Source organism: Oryctolagus cuniculus, chromosome 12, assembly GCF_051225735.1.
Source record: "Oryctolagus cuniculus isolate XC-2025 breed Fujian yellow rabbit chromosome 12, ASM5122573v1, whole genome shotgun sequence".
Classification (NCBI taxonomy): Eukaryota; Metazoa; Chordata; class Mammalia; order Lagomorpha; family Leporidae; genus Oryctolagus; species Oryctolagus cuniculus.
In genome coordinates this window covers 108,869,494-108,881,296 of record NC_142878.1, presented here as the reverse complement: position 1 = coordinate 108,881,296, position 11,803 = coordinate 108,869,494, and positions in this window count along the sequence as shown.

The window sequence follows — 11,803 nt, the reverse complement described above, 5'->3', positions numbered from 1 at the left end:
TGCGGGAGCGACGGCTGGGAAAAGCCTTGAGTGTGACACGGACCCAAGAGCTGTAATGCAGAAGCCGGATTCTGCCCTCCCCCCCCCCCCTCGCCACGTGAACGCATCCTGCCTTCCAGAGAATCATGGGTAGGCAAGGGTGTGCGCTGTCAGCTCCCACCCCTGCCCCGGCTCAGGAAGCCTACCTGCCCTTGGCCCTAAGGGACCATGGGGACTCCAGTTCCCGCCCTGGGCCTCCTCCCTCTGCTCCCTGCCTGCCCCCAGCTAAGTAACCCCACCCCACCCCACCCCCATATGCCACCTGCAGATTCCGCTGACTTGAGCTGGGCCCTGGACGGATACAGATAAACGGGTAATGTCCTCAACGGGCAAAGAGTCCCTACAAAAAACAACTGAATAAAAAAGGCGCAAACAACATGAACCATTCACAGAAGAGGAGAATACAAGTGAATTTTTTAAAGATTTATTTGCAAGAGTTACGGCATGGAGGGAGGGAGAGAGAGAGAGAGAGAGAGAGAGAGAGAGAGAGAAGAGAATCTTCCATCCACTGGTTCACTCCCCATATGGCCATAATGGTCAGGGCTGGGCCAGGCCGAAGCCAGGAGCCAGGAGTTTTATCCAGGTCCCCAGTGTGGGCCCCTGCACCCACGTGGGAGACCTGGAAGAAGCTCCTGGCTCCCAGTTTCAGATCGGTGCAGCTCCGGCCGTTATGGCCAAATGGGGAGTGAACCAGTGGATGGAGGACCTCTCTCTCTTTCTGCCTCTCCTTCTCTGTGTAACCCCAACTTTCAAGTAAATAAATCTTTAAAAAAAAAAACAGAGGGGCAGGCGTAGTGGCAGTGTGGGCTCTGCTGCTGCTGGCGACATCAGCATCCAGTGCCAGAGCCGGCTTGAGTCCTGGTTTCTCCGCTTCTCACCCAACACGTTGAATGGCATTGATTCTGACCATAGGAAAAACGACTAAACAGATCACCTGAAGGGCCGTTACAGGGAGAGGAAGAGATAGCAAGAGAGGCAGAGAGAGATCTCCCATGCACTGCTTCACACCACCAACAGGTCTTCCACGCGGGTGCAGAGGCCCAAGGACTTGGGCCATCGTCTGCTGCTTTCCCAGGCCATAGCAGAGAGCTGGATCGGAAGTGGAGCAGCCGGGACTAGAACCGGCGCCCAGATGGGATGCTGGCCTTGCAGGCAGCAGCTCTACCCACTGCACCCCGGAAGTCACCGTTTTTGAACTCCCGGGCTTTGCGGCCTGGGTGCAGACGTCCTCCTCCATACACACGAGGTCTCTGACGACGCTGGGCGGAGCTGCCCGGGGGATGCGGCACTGAGAGCCGGCGGGCTTTGCTCTGCTCTCAGAAGCCCACAGTCCAGTCCAGGGGAGAGGGACACTAACAGCTCCCAAACTAACGCCTGGCGTCAAGCTGCCGGGAAGACACAGACAGAGACAGGGTGTGTGGGGGAGGGGGCGGGGCAGGCCCCCCAGAGGAGGTGGAATCCAGGGCGACCGACAGGCACAGGCTCTGAGGCAGGAACCTCTGTTAAGACAGGAGAGGCCAGAGGCTTCCCCAGGAGAAGGCAAAGCCAGAGCTCAAGCCCGCATCTTTCGGCCCCGTGAACTTGGAGCTGTTCCGTCTGTGCGCTCGGGGACCTGCTGCAGGCGGTGAGCAAGAGTCGGCCTCCCCACCCGCCCCGCCCCGCCCCACCCATCCCAGGAGCTGGGGGGGGGGCTGTGTGCACCTGTGCCTCCCACAGCGGAGTCGTCTCCTTTGCCCCAGCCCTTGCACAGTGCCTCCCTTCAAATGCAGCTTTGTGAGTGTGCAAACCCGAGTGTGTGCGAGCGAGAGCGTATGTCTTGTGTACCTGCAAGCTCTCGGGCAGGCAGGGCCCCGGGGCATCTGGCCTCCCTCAGCTGAGCCCCCTTGGCCTCTGCATCCCCGGCGTGGAGCCAAGGGGTTCCTGGCCCTCTCTGCCTGTATCTCAGGGCTGCACCTGTTACGTTTGTCAAGGGACTGGTTCTGCCCACCCCCGACTCCTCACCCAGTGAGGGCCTGGGGCAGCACCCCTCCTCAGCCAGCCCCAGGGCTCACCGGTAAGGCAGTGAGCCAGCGGCCTTCTGGGAAGACATAGCACAGCCAGCACCATCACGCTGCCAGCCAGGGCGTGACAGCGCGGCTCAGAGCAGTCCCCAGCCACCACCGGTGCTTCTCACTGGGGTCAGCACTGCCCCAGACCTCCTCTGCAGCCACACTCTCACGATCTCCCGGATGAGCCAGAAAGCTACACCTGGAAGTCTTCCAGCTCTGCCAACCTGTTCCAGGAACCGGACCCCCGCCCCCCCCCCACCTTGAAAGGAAAGCTCCCCACCTTGCCCGCCCTCCTTTTAGGAGTCAAGCTTGTGAGGTGTGGGGCGGAGCGGCCCTTCCTCCCCAGCCCAGCCCCCTCCGCCTCTTTCCTATCCCCGTGCCCCATTCTAAGGCCAGGACCTGCCCCCAACACTGCAAGCCCGGAGTTGGAGCCGTGAGAACGCAGTCTTGACTGCCCCCTCGTGGCCACTTGCAGTAATGCGCGCTTCCCCTAGTCGCTGTCCTGGGGATGCCTCCACTCCCCAAATAAGTAGACAACCTAAGGAAAAACGAGTCTGTTTTGCAAATGCAGTGTGCAGGCAAGGCTCAGCTCCTTCCTACGCAGCAATTCTGCAGAAGCCACTAGGCGCGGCCAGAAGGGTTCCCCTCACCTGCTCCCCATCACTGCTTGGCCGCCTCCCCACAGACTCACCCCAAGCAGGAAGTCCTTGTCCAGGGCGTCCGGGGGCGGGCGTTTGGTGCAACAATTAAGAAGCCACATGAGACCCCCGTGGCCCCCTCGGCCCTGGCTGTTGCAGCCGTCTGGGGAGTAAACAAGTGGATGGAAGATCTTTGTCTCTCTGCCTTTCAAGTAAAATGAAAATACATCTAAATTTTTTATAAAAAAAGTTCAGCTCCTGTTATGCTCCCAGGGACAGAGAGCTCACCGCCCCCGAGCCTGGGCACGCTGGGGAACACTGACGTGCAGGCCCAGCCCTCACCTCTGCACTCTCGCTGCTCACTTACCTGGCAACAGGTGCACCCAGCGCACGGAGATGGGAGCAGCCAGTTTCACAAGGAGCCACGACCCTGCCCCCCCCCCCCTCGGGCTGCCCTCTCGAGTCCACACCAGCATCTACTGAGGGCCCTGACACCCGCTCTGTGGCAGGCCCTCCTGGGCTTCTGCCCCCACGGGGCCAGCACAGCACTCGGGGGTGGGGGGGACAGGAGGGGACAGAGGTGCAGACATGGAGGTCGCTGCCCGGGATGACGCCTCTGGTCACTTGCAGAGCTGGCTCTGACCCCAGGCTGGCTGGTGGTGGCTCTTGCAGCTCCTACAGAATTGCCTGCCCCCCCAACTACTGGACACCCCAACTTAGCACCAGCGCCCCGTGCTGCCCCCTCAAAGAGCCTGCTGTCTGGCCCCAGCCTGCTTCCCATGTGGAACCCGGGACGGGTGCACCCAGGCCCTCCTGCCCCTCACCAGCGGCTCCGGTGGCTTAGCTGGAGGCAAACATCTGGCCCAGCTCACAGCCCCCTTTGCTGCCAGGCAAACCCGGGGACCCCAGGAGGGGGCAGGAGAGAGGGAGCCTGCAGGGCTTGGGCTGCGCCTCTGAGGGTCCCCCTTGTCCTGCAGATTAGATCTGGGATGAGGAGCAGAGGAGCAAAGATGCAGGCACGGTGGGCGGGCCACCAGGCGTGGCCCTCGTGACTCAGGACCAGTGCAGCAGCCCCAGGGGCCAGCGTGGTGGCGGCCTTGGAAGCAGGAAGCGGCCCAAGGCAGGGGACCTGGGCAGTCCTGCAGCCACGTGCCGGTCTGGCCGTCCCGTTCCAAGCCAGACAGGGGCCCGTGGCGCGCTTTCTGGAAGGGCTGGGTCCTGCAGCGCGGTCAGCAGCTGGCCGCTCGCCCGTGCTCTCGGGAAGCTGCCGTATCTCCTTCCCTTCCGGCTGCCCTGGTTTCTCTGCCTCAGCCCGTCTGGATGGCAGGGAACAGTCAGCCCTGGCCCTGGCCCTGGCCGAGCCTGGGCCTCCTAACAATCCAAACAGCTCAGGGCCTGCGGGCCAGGCCAGCGTGAGCCACCCCACAACCAGGTATTTCCCCTGCCGCTGCCCCCGGATCTGCACTCTGGCCACCAGGGGGCGCTGCTCCCCCTCAGACCAGCCCAGGCCACCTCATCTCAAAAAAAAAAAAAAAGGGCAGGAGGCCAGGCCCGCCCAGTGCGGGGGACACAGTGGCCTTTGTCTAATCAAGGCCGTGAACCTGGCCCTTCCCACTCAAGACCCTGCCTCATCCTCCTACCCGCCACTGGAGGCTGGGGGTGCCAGGCCGGGTTCTAAGTCACAAGGAACAGAAACTGACCTGGGCTGACGCTGGCACAAAATAATTGTGTGGCTCCCAGGAGCCCCCGGAACACACAGAAGGGCCTAGGGAAGGGGCTGCCCCCAGGAGGAGGGGGAGGCTGCCGGGCCTCGGTTCTTGGTTAACACTGAAAAGTCCCTCCAAGGCCCCGCCCTTGTGGGTCTGAAGGCCCCCCAGCTCCGTCCAACCCCACCCCATCCCCCCAGTCGCTCAGTGACAGTGAGAGCCCTGGGGACTCCAGCCTGCAGCTCCAGGCAAGGCTGCCCCCTCCCCTTCTGCCTGACCCCACGGTGAGCCAGCCGGTGGTGAGGGCTGGCCATGGCGGCACCAGCAGCAGCTGAGTTCCCACGAGCTCAAGGCCCCAGGCTGCAGGGGCCAATGCGCGGTGGTTAAGGGGCCCATCTGTCCAACCAGAGCCGTTCCTGGCTGCAGGGAGAGGTGGCCGGACCCCTGCAGGCGGCCCCTGTGTGAGGAGGGTGCCCCTGGAGACCGGATTAGGTTAGGATGGACGGGGCACAGGCGATGCCCGCGTCCCCTGGCGGAGTTCTCGGGTTCAAGCCCTAGCTCCCAACTCTGCAATCCTGCTGATGCGGATCCTGGGAGGCAGCCGTGGTGGCTCAGGTGCCGGGGTCCCTGCTGACCCCCGCTCTCCAGACCACTGGACCCATGGCGGAGGGAGGGCCGTTTGCCCCCAGGACATCCGCGGAGACCACAGGTACAGCTCCTGGCCAAAGGAGGATTTGGGTGTGAAAGCTGAGCCTGGCTCCTTCTTCGCACTGTCCCCTCCGCAGCCAGGCCCCAGCTGTGCACCCCTGAAGTCGCACCCCAGGGAGGAAGCTGGGGCTGCACCAGCGCCTGGGGTCCTGGGGCTGCACCAGCGCCTGGGGTCCTGGGGCTGCACCAGTGCCTGGGGTCCCGGGGCTGCACCAGCGCCTGGGGCCCCGGGGCTGTGGCAGGGCTCTGAGTGGCACGGAGGGGCAGCGTCGGGCTGCTGAAGCCTCCTTGCCCTGCAGGTCAGGGAGCGGGTGAATGAGGGCTCTCGATGCATCAGCTCGGCACAGACAAAGCCAGTGAGGCCGGCTGAGCCCTCGGAGGACAGGGGACGAGAGCCAGGGCAGCCGCAAAGGCTGCTCCGGGAGTGGGAGGTGAGCGGCCTGCCTGGCAGCTCCATCCGGGTCCTCACGTGGGCGGCAGGGGCCCAAGGCCCTGAGCCATCACCCGCTGCCTCCCAGCGTGTGCGTGCAGGCACACGGAGAGTGGGTGCAGGCGGCCCAGGCTGTGCCCAACACCCCCCTCATCCCCACTCTAGAGAAGAGGAGCCAGGCTCAGGAAGGCCAGTGAGTTAGGCTTCTGGTCTCACGGCTGGGCAGGGGTGAAGGCAGGAGCCCACCCCAGCAGCTGTGAAAACACGGGGCCTTCGCTGGGAAGGATGGTGGTGGTGGTGGTGGTGATGAGGGAGGGGGAGGGGGAGGGGGAGAAGGAGGAAGAGGAAGAAGGAGAACCAAAATTCACGGGCCCATTCACTGGGCCAACACTTAAGCTGCAGACCAGGACTCGGGCACAGAAGGGGCCGTGGTGGGCACAGCAGAGGGCAGGGGTCCTGGCAGCTTCCTGGAGTTCCGCCCGTGAGTTCCCCACCCAGACTGAGAGGGGTCTTTGTAATTTGCGATTCACAGCTGCTGAAGCTGTGGGGGTGACAGGTTCTGCCCCCCGACCCCGGGCCTTGCACACACAGCCCACCCCTTACTCGGTCCTGTTTGCCTCCCCCACCCCCAGCTCAGAACCCACCCCTTGCTGCCCGGGGCCCCTGCTCAGTGGTACCCTCAGCCGGCCTCCTCAGGTTCAACCCAAGCCCTACAGGCTACGGAGTCTGAAACAAAGGGGTTCATTGAGCTGCCGGGTGCTGCCTGCAAAAGGCCCAGGCCCTGGGGCAAGCTCCTGCGGCCACCAGGCCACCAGCAGCGGGGCTGGAGCTGGGGACCAGGGCACAGCGTCCACAGTGAGCTGGCAGAGCCGCAGGGAAGAGGGGACCCTGGGAGGCTGCAGGAGGAGGGGCCCAGACCTCACAGCTTCTGGGCTGGGTGGCGGCTTAGTTACTTACTTACTAACCTATTTCAAAGGCAGACAGTTGGGCATGTGGCACAGCAGTTAAGATGCTACTGGGGAAGCCACATCCCACACGGGGTGGAGCAGGGGAGAGGGAGGTGCCTGGCTTAAGTCCCACCTCTTCCACTTCTCCAGCCTCATGCAAATACAGACCCCGGGAGGCAGCAGATGGCGGCTCAAGCACTGGGGTCCCTGCCACACACACCCCCCGACACACACACACGTGCAAGGATGGCCTTCTGGCTCCTGGCTTCGGCCTGGCCCAGCCCTGACCATTGCAGGAATCTGCGGAGTGAACTGGCCAGTTGGAGCTCTCTTTCCCTGTCTCTCTGCCTTTTAAATAAAATTTTAAAAAATTGAAGGGGGCCGGTGTTATGGTGTAGCCGGTTTGAGTCCAGGCTGCTCCACTTCCGATCCAGCTCTCTGCTGTGGCCTGGGAAAGCAGTGGGGGATGGCCCAGGTGCTTGGGCCCCTGCACCCATGTGGGAGACCTGGAGGAAGCTCCTGGCTCCTGGCTTCAGCCTGGCTCAGGAGCCCCATCTCATAGATACAGATTTAGGAGCATAGAGATGCTTCCCACCCCACCCTCCCGCCTCCTCCTCCTCCTCCCTCGAGTTTTTCCAGTGGTATACTTTCAGTTTATTTTATAATCATAAGCTTCACCCTCCACCAAGCACAGAATTCAACAAGTAATAATAAGAAAAACACTGTTTCTCAACAGAGATCCTCCCACCTCTGGTTTACTGCCCCCAAATGCCTACAACAACCAGGGCTGGGCCCAACCAAAGTCTGGGGGCCTGGGACCCAGCTACCCAGGCCAGCACCGCTGTCCCCCAGGGTCTGCATCAGCAGGGAGCTGGACCTGGAAGCAGAAGTGGGACTCGAACCCAAGCACCCGGATATGGGAGGCAGGCATCGTAACCGCTGTGCCAGACGCCCACCCCAGGCTGGCCGGCTCGTTCGTCGGTAAGCAGAGCCCTGGGCTCCGCTGGGATGGGGTTTGAGTCGAGCCTCTGCACACGTTCAGGAACGCGGAAGCGTCTTGTAGGTTTTGCTACACTGCTCAGCCTCCCTACCTCTCCCGGCTCCCTCCTGCAGCCTTGCGATCAAAGGTAGGCCGCCTCAGAGCCTTCCTCCCCTCACCAGCACCTCCTGCAGGTTCTGTGCTGGGCGCTCACACAGCCCCGGCCTGGCCCTCCTGGGAACCGGCTGAGCACCCGTGCCGCATCCCCCACCCTGGCCCCATCCCAGGCAGAACTGTCTGGGGAGACAGGGACCCAGGAGGAGGGGGCGTGTGCCATGGCAGGGGGCGGGGTCCTCCAGGTCCCAGGTGCCCCCCAGCCCCGTGCCGGAAGCCAAGACTGCCTGCCTAGGAAGTGCCTGGTGCCAGCGCTGCAGGCTCTGGCCTACCACGTGCCATCAGTGCCGGCTCCACAGCCATCCAGGGACAGCAAGGGCGCACCGCACCGCACACTGTGGGTGCTCGGGGAGCGACAGCGGGCGGCGGTGCCGGCAGCCCCCACCAGCCCCAGCCCCAGTGTCTCCCGCAGCTCACGGGAGCAGCAGGCCTAGGAGGAAAGGCTGTGCCCACGGCGAAGCAAGACCTGTCCCCAGAGCCAGGGGCCTGCGTCATCCTCGTGACAGACCCACCCCGCCTGAGGAGGGCTGAGTGACACCCCAGACGCAGTGTGGGACCCCTGGGGCCTGCGCTGCGGCGCAGCAGGTAAAGCTGCTGCCTGCAACGTGGGCATCCTGTATGGGTGCGGGTTCGAGTCCCAGCTGCTCCACTTCTGATCCAGCTCCCTGCTAACACACCTGGGAAAGCAGCAAAGGATGGCTCAAGTGCTGGGGCCCCTGCACCCACATGGGAGACCTGGAAGGAGCTCCTGGCTCCTGGCTTGGGCCTGGCCCAGCCCTGGCTATTGTGGCCATCTGGGGAGAGAACCAGCAGATGGAAGACCTCTCCTTCTGTCTCTCTCTCCCTCTCTCTCTGTAACTCTGCCTTTCAAATAAATAAATGTTTTATTTTTAATGGAACACTCTTGCATTTGGACAGGTGCGTTGCCCCCCAAAGACAGCTTTGGGACTTGGGTGCCCAGGCCTGGGGGAAGAGTGGGGAGGGCTCCTGGGAGGCGTGCTGCCTGCCTTGGCACCGACCCCAAGAGCCCACTCACTGGTGGGTCAGGAAGGGGAAAGTCACGGGAGCCCCTGGCAGTGGGTACAGCAGTTTGGCCAGCCAGCACGTGGCCCCCGGCTCTGGGCGGCCGCTGCTCTCCCCTCCCTGGGGACCCAGTCCGCAGGCTGTCCTGGGCTCCTTGCTGCCTGTTGAGAAGGTCGCCTTTCTGCCGCTTTAGTTATTTTTTTAAGAATACCGATGTGTGCGTGCGTGTGTGTGTGTGTGTGTTTAAAGATTTATTGATTTATTTGAAAGGCAGAGAGAGAGAGATCTTCCATCCTCTGGTTCACTCCCCGGCTGCCTGCAGGGCCCACAGCAAAGCAGCAGGGACTGGACCGGGCGCCCCGCAGTGGGATGCCCGCGGTGCAGGCAGTGGCTTCGCCCGCTGGGCCCCCTTCCCCACCACTTCCACCCCACAGCTTGGGGCGGGCGCAGGATCACACCTGGCCTCAGGGACCCCCCCCCCGCTGTCTGCTCCGGCCCACAGACGCTGCTTCCTGTCTGTGCCACGGTTGGGTGTCCCAGTGCCGGCTCCTTCCACAGCGACCCCAGAGCCTGGGCAGAGGCTCGGTGCCGGCCAAGCCAAGGCCGAGGAGGCGGGGCCCAGAGGTGTGGGCAGGGGGAGCTGGCTGCCCGCTGAGCACCTGCTCTGCAGGAAGCAGAGGGGACTTTGCTGGAAATCTGCCTTTAATCTTGGCTTCCTGTTTTCTGCCCCAGGGGACTGCCCAGACCGTGCGAGTGTCGAGCAGTTTCACACCCGCTCTGCTTCTCTAAACTGTCATCTCGGGGGAGGGGAGGAGGCAGGGGAGGGAACCCTGGCTGCACCGTGCTCTGGCTTCTGGCCACCAACCCGGCTCTGCGTGGGCTGTGGCTCCTGAGTGCAGCCGGAAGCCGGGAGAGCTCCGCCCACGCCCCACGCCCCACGCCCCACGCCCCGCGGAGGCTCCAGCCGCTCAGCTCCCCTCTGCCCCCCACCCCACCACGCAGGGGACACGTGGGCCAGCCTGGGCAGGCCGACGTCTCCACCTTGCACAGGTGTCTCCAACACTGTCCTAGGACGAGGTGTTGCGTGTCACCCCAGCCTGGCCCTGTCTTCCCGGCAGCTCCAGCCCCAAGTGGCCAGCCCTGCACCTGCAGCCTCCCCGGCCAGAGAGGCACTGTGTGGACAGCAGTGTCGAGAGCCACCTCCCCCACTCTTCAGCTCAGGCCCTTCCCGGGGTGTGGCCCACCCTGCCTGCTCGCAGCATCCCCAGAGCAGTGTCCACCGAGTGAGTGACCGGGAGAGGCTGGGAGGCACTGACTGGGCTGTTGTAAACAGCACAGCACGGGGCAGGTGGGGGGCGGAGGAGACTTTGCTGACGGTACCCCTAGGGGCTGCGCGTGAGGAAGGCTACAACATGTATTTCACTCTGCAGAGAAGAGGTGGAGCCAGGATTCCAACACAGGTTTGTTTGGCTCCAAAGTTCAAACCCCGGCCCCAGCGCAGTGGAAATGTCAAGCGTGTTTGGGGTCCAAGGCACCCAGGCTGGTGACCACACTGGACGGGGAATTCGTACTCCCCACGTCCCCCCAGGGGCTGCTTTCCCATTCCACCAGTTGACCCAGCCCCCGGGGGAGGGACGTGTCAATCACTTCCTTCCAGAAGCCTCTGCAGAGCGACAGCCTCCCCCAGGCCCAGAGGCACCCCCCCTCCATCCGCCAGCCCGGTTATCGGTCCATCTCGCCTTCAGAGGAGAGAGAAAGCAGCTAAGCCAGCGCCAGCCCCTCCACCCCCGCCAGCCCCTCCACCCGCTCTTATCTTGCTGAATCTGCACCACCTCTACTCTCTCGGGAGGGAGGTGCACACCTCATCTTACAAAAGAGGAAACTGGGCCCAGAGACCTTAAGTAACTAGCCCAAGGTCGCACAGCCCCAGGAGGCTGAACTCTGAGAGCAGAACCCAAATCCACACTCTTTCAACATCACCCCGCACCCATCTCTGGGTGCCTCCTCCCAGGGGTCAGAGGGCCAACCTGCCACTCCTCTGGGGGGGGGGGCAGGGGCAAGGTGGCCTCCAACTCCCAGCATCATAGGTGCTCCCTCTCCCTCCTCTGGGCCCCCAAAGTCTCCATGGCCCCCTCGTGCCTTTGGTCCCTCGGGACTTTGCCAATGAGTCTGGTCCACCAGGGAGAACGCCCATCCTCCTGTCTCCCTACATCAGACCCTTGGCTCCAGGGCCAGTTCCCAGAAGGTGCCCGTAAACTCCAGGTCCGCCTGCCCACGACTGAGCCCACTGCCAGCTCCTGCAGCTCCGGGCTGGCCCCCTCCCCGCCCCTCCTCCACGGCGGTGAATGATAACAGCCCGTACTTAACCGAGGGCCCACCACGTGCGCCGGCGGCTGCACGCAAAACAATTTAGACATATTAACTCATTTCCTCTCCACAAACCCCAGAGACGCACAAGCTGTTATTTCCCTCGTTTTATCAAATGCAGAGACAGACAGGTTCAGACACCGGCCCAGGGTCACTCAGCTACTGACCACTTACTCCCTCACTGTCACCTACAGGCTGAGCGTGAAGTCCAAGAGGGTCCCGGGGAGGCTGTCCGGACTCTCCCAGCCCTGTGGCTGCAGGAGCCCAGCTCCCACCGCTGCACCTGGCGCACCACCTCCACCCTTCCATCACCTCCCGCTTGGCGAGCGCCTCTGGGCCCGTCAGTCTGCCGTCCACCCTCCGAGAACCCCCGGACGGCGACCGAGCGGTCCTCCTAGGAGCCCCCCTGGCAGGGCCCGAGGAGCCTGCGCGCACCAAGGAGCGCCCCCTGCGCGAGGCGAGGGCGCGCTCTCCGTACACGGACCCGGGGCCGGCGCGCGGGCCGGGGGTGCGGCTGGGACGGACCCTCGCACGGCCAGCCCCGCGAGGCCCGGCGCGGACACACCCCCCGCGGTGTCCCCGGCGCCCGACAGGGGGCGCCGCCCGCGCCCCGCCGCGCCGGGCAGGCCCTCGCGCAGGCGCGCTGCGGCGGGCGGAGATCCGGGCCGCGCTTCCTCTCGCCGGGGCCTGCGAGCTTCCTCCCGCGGAGCCCGGGCGAGCCGAGGGTGGCCGCCGCCGCCGCCG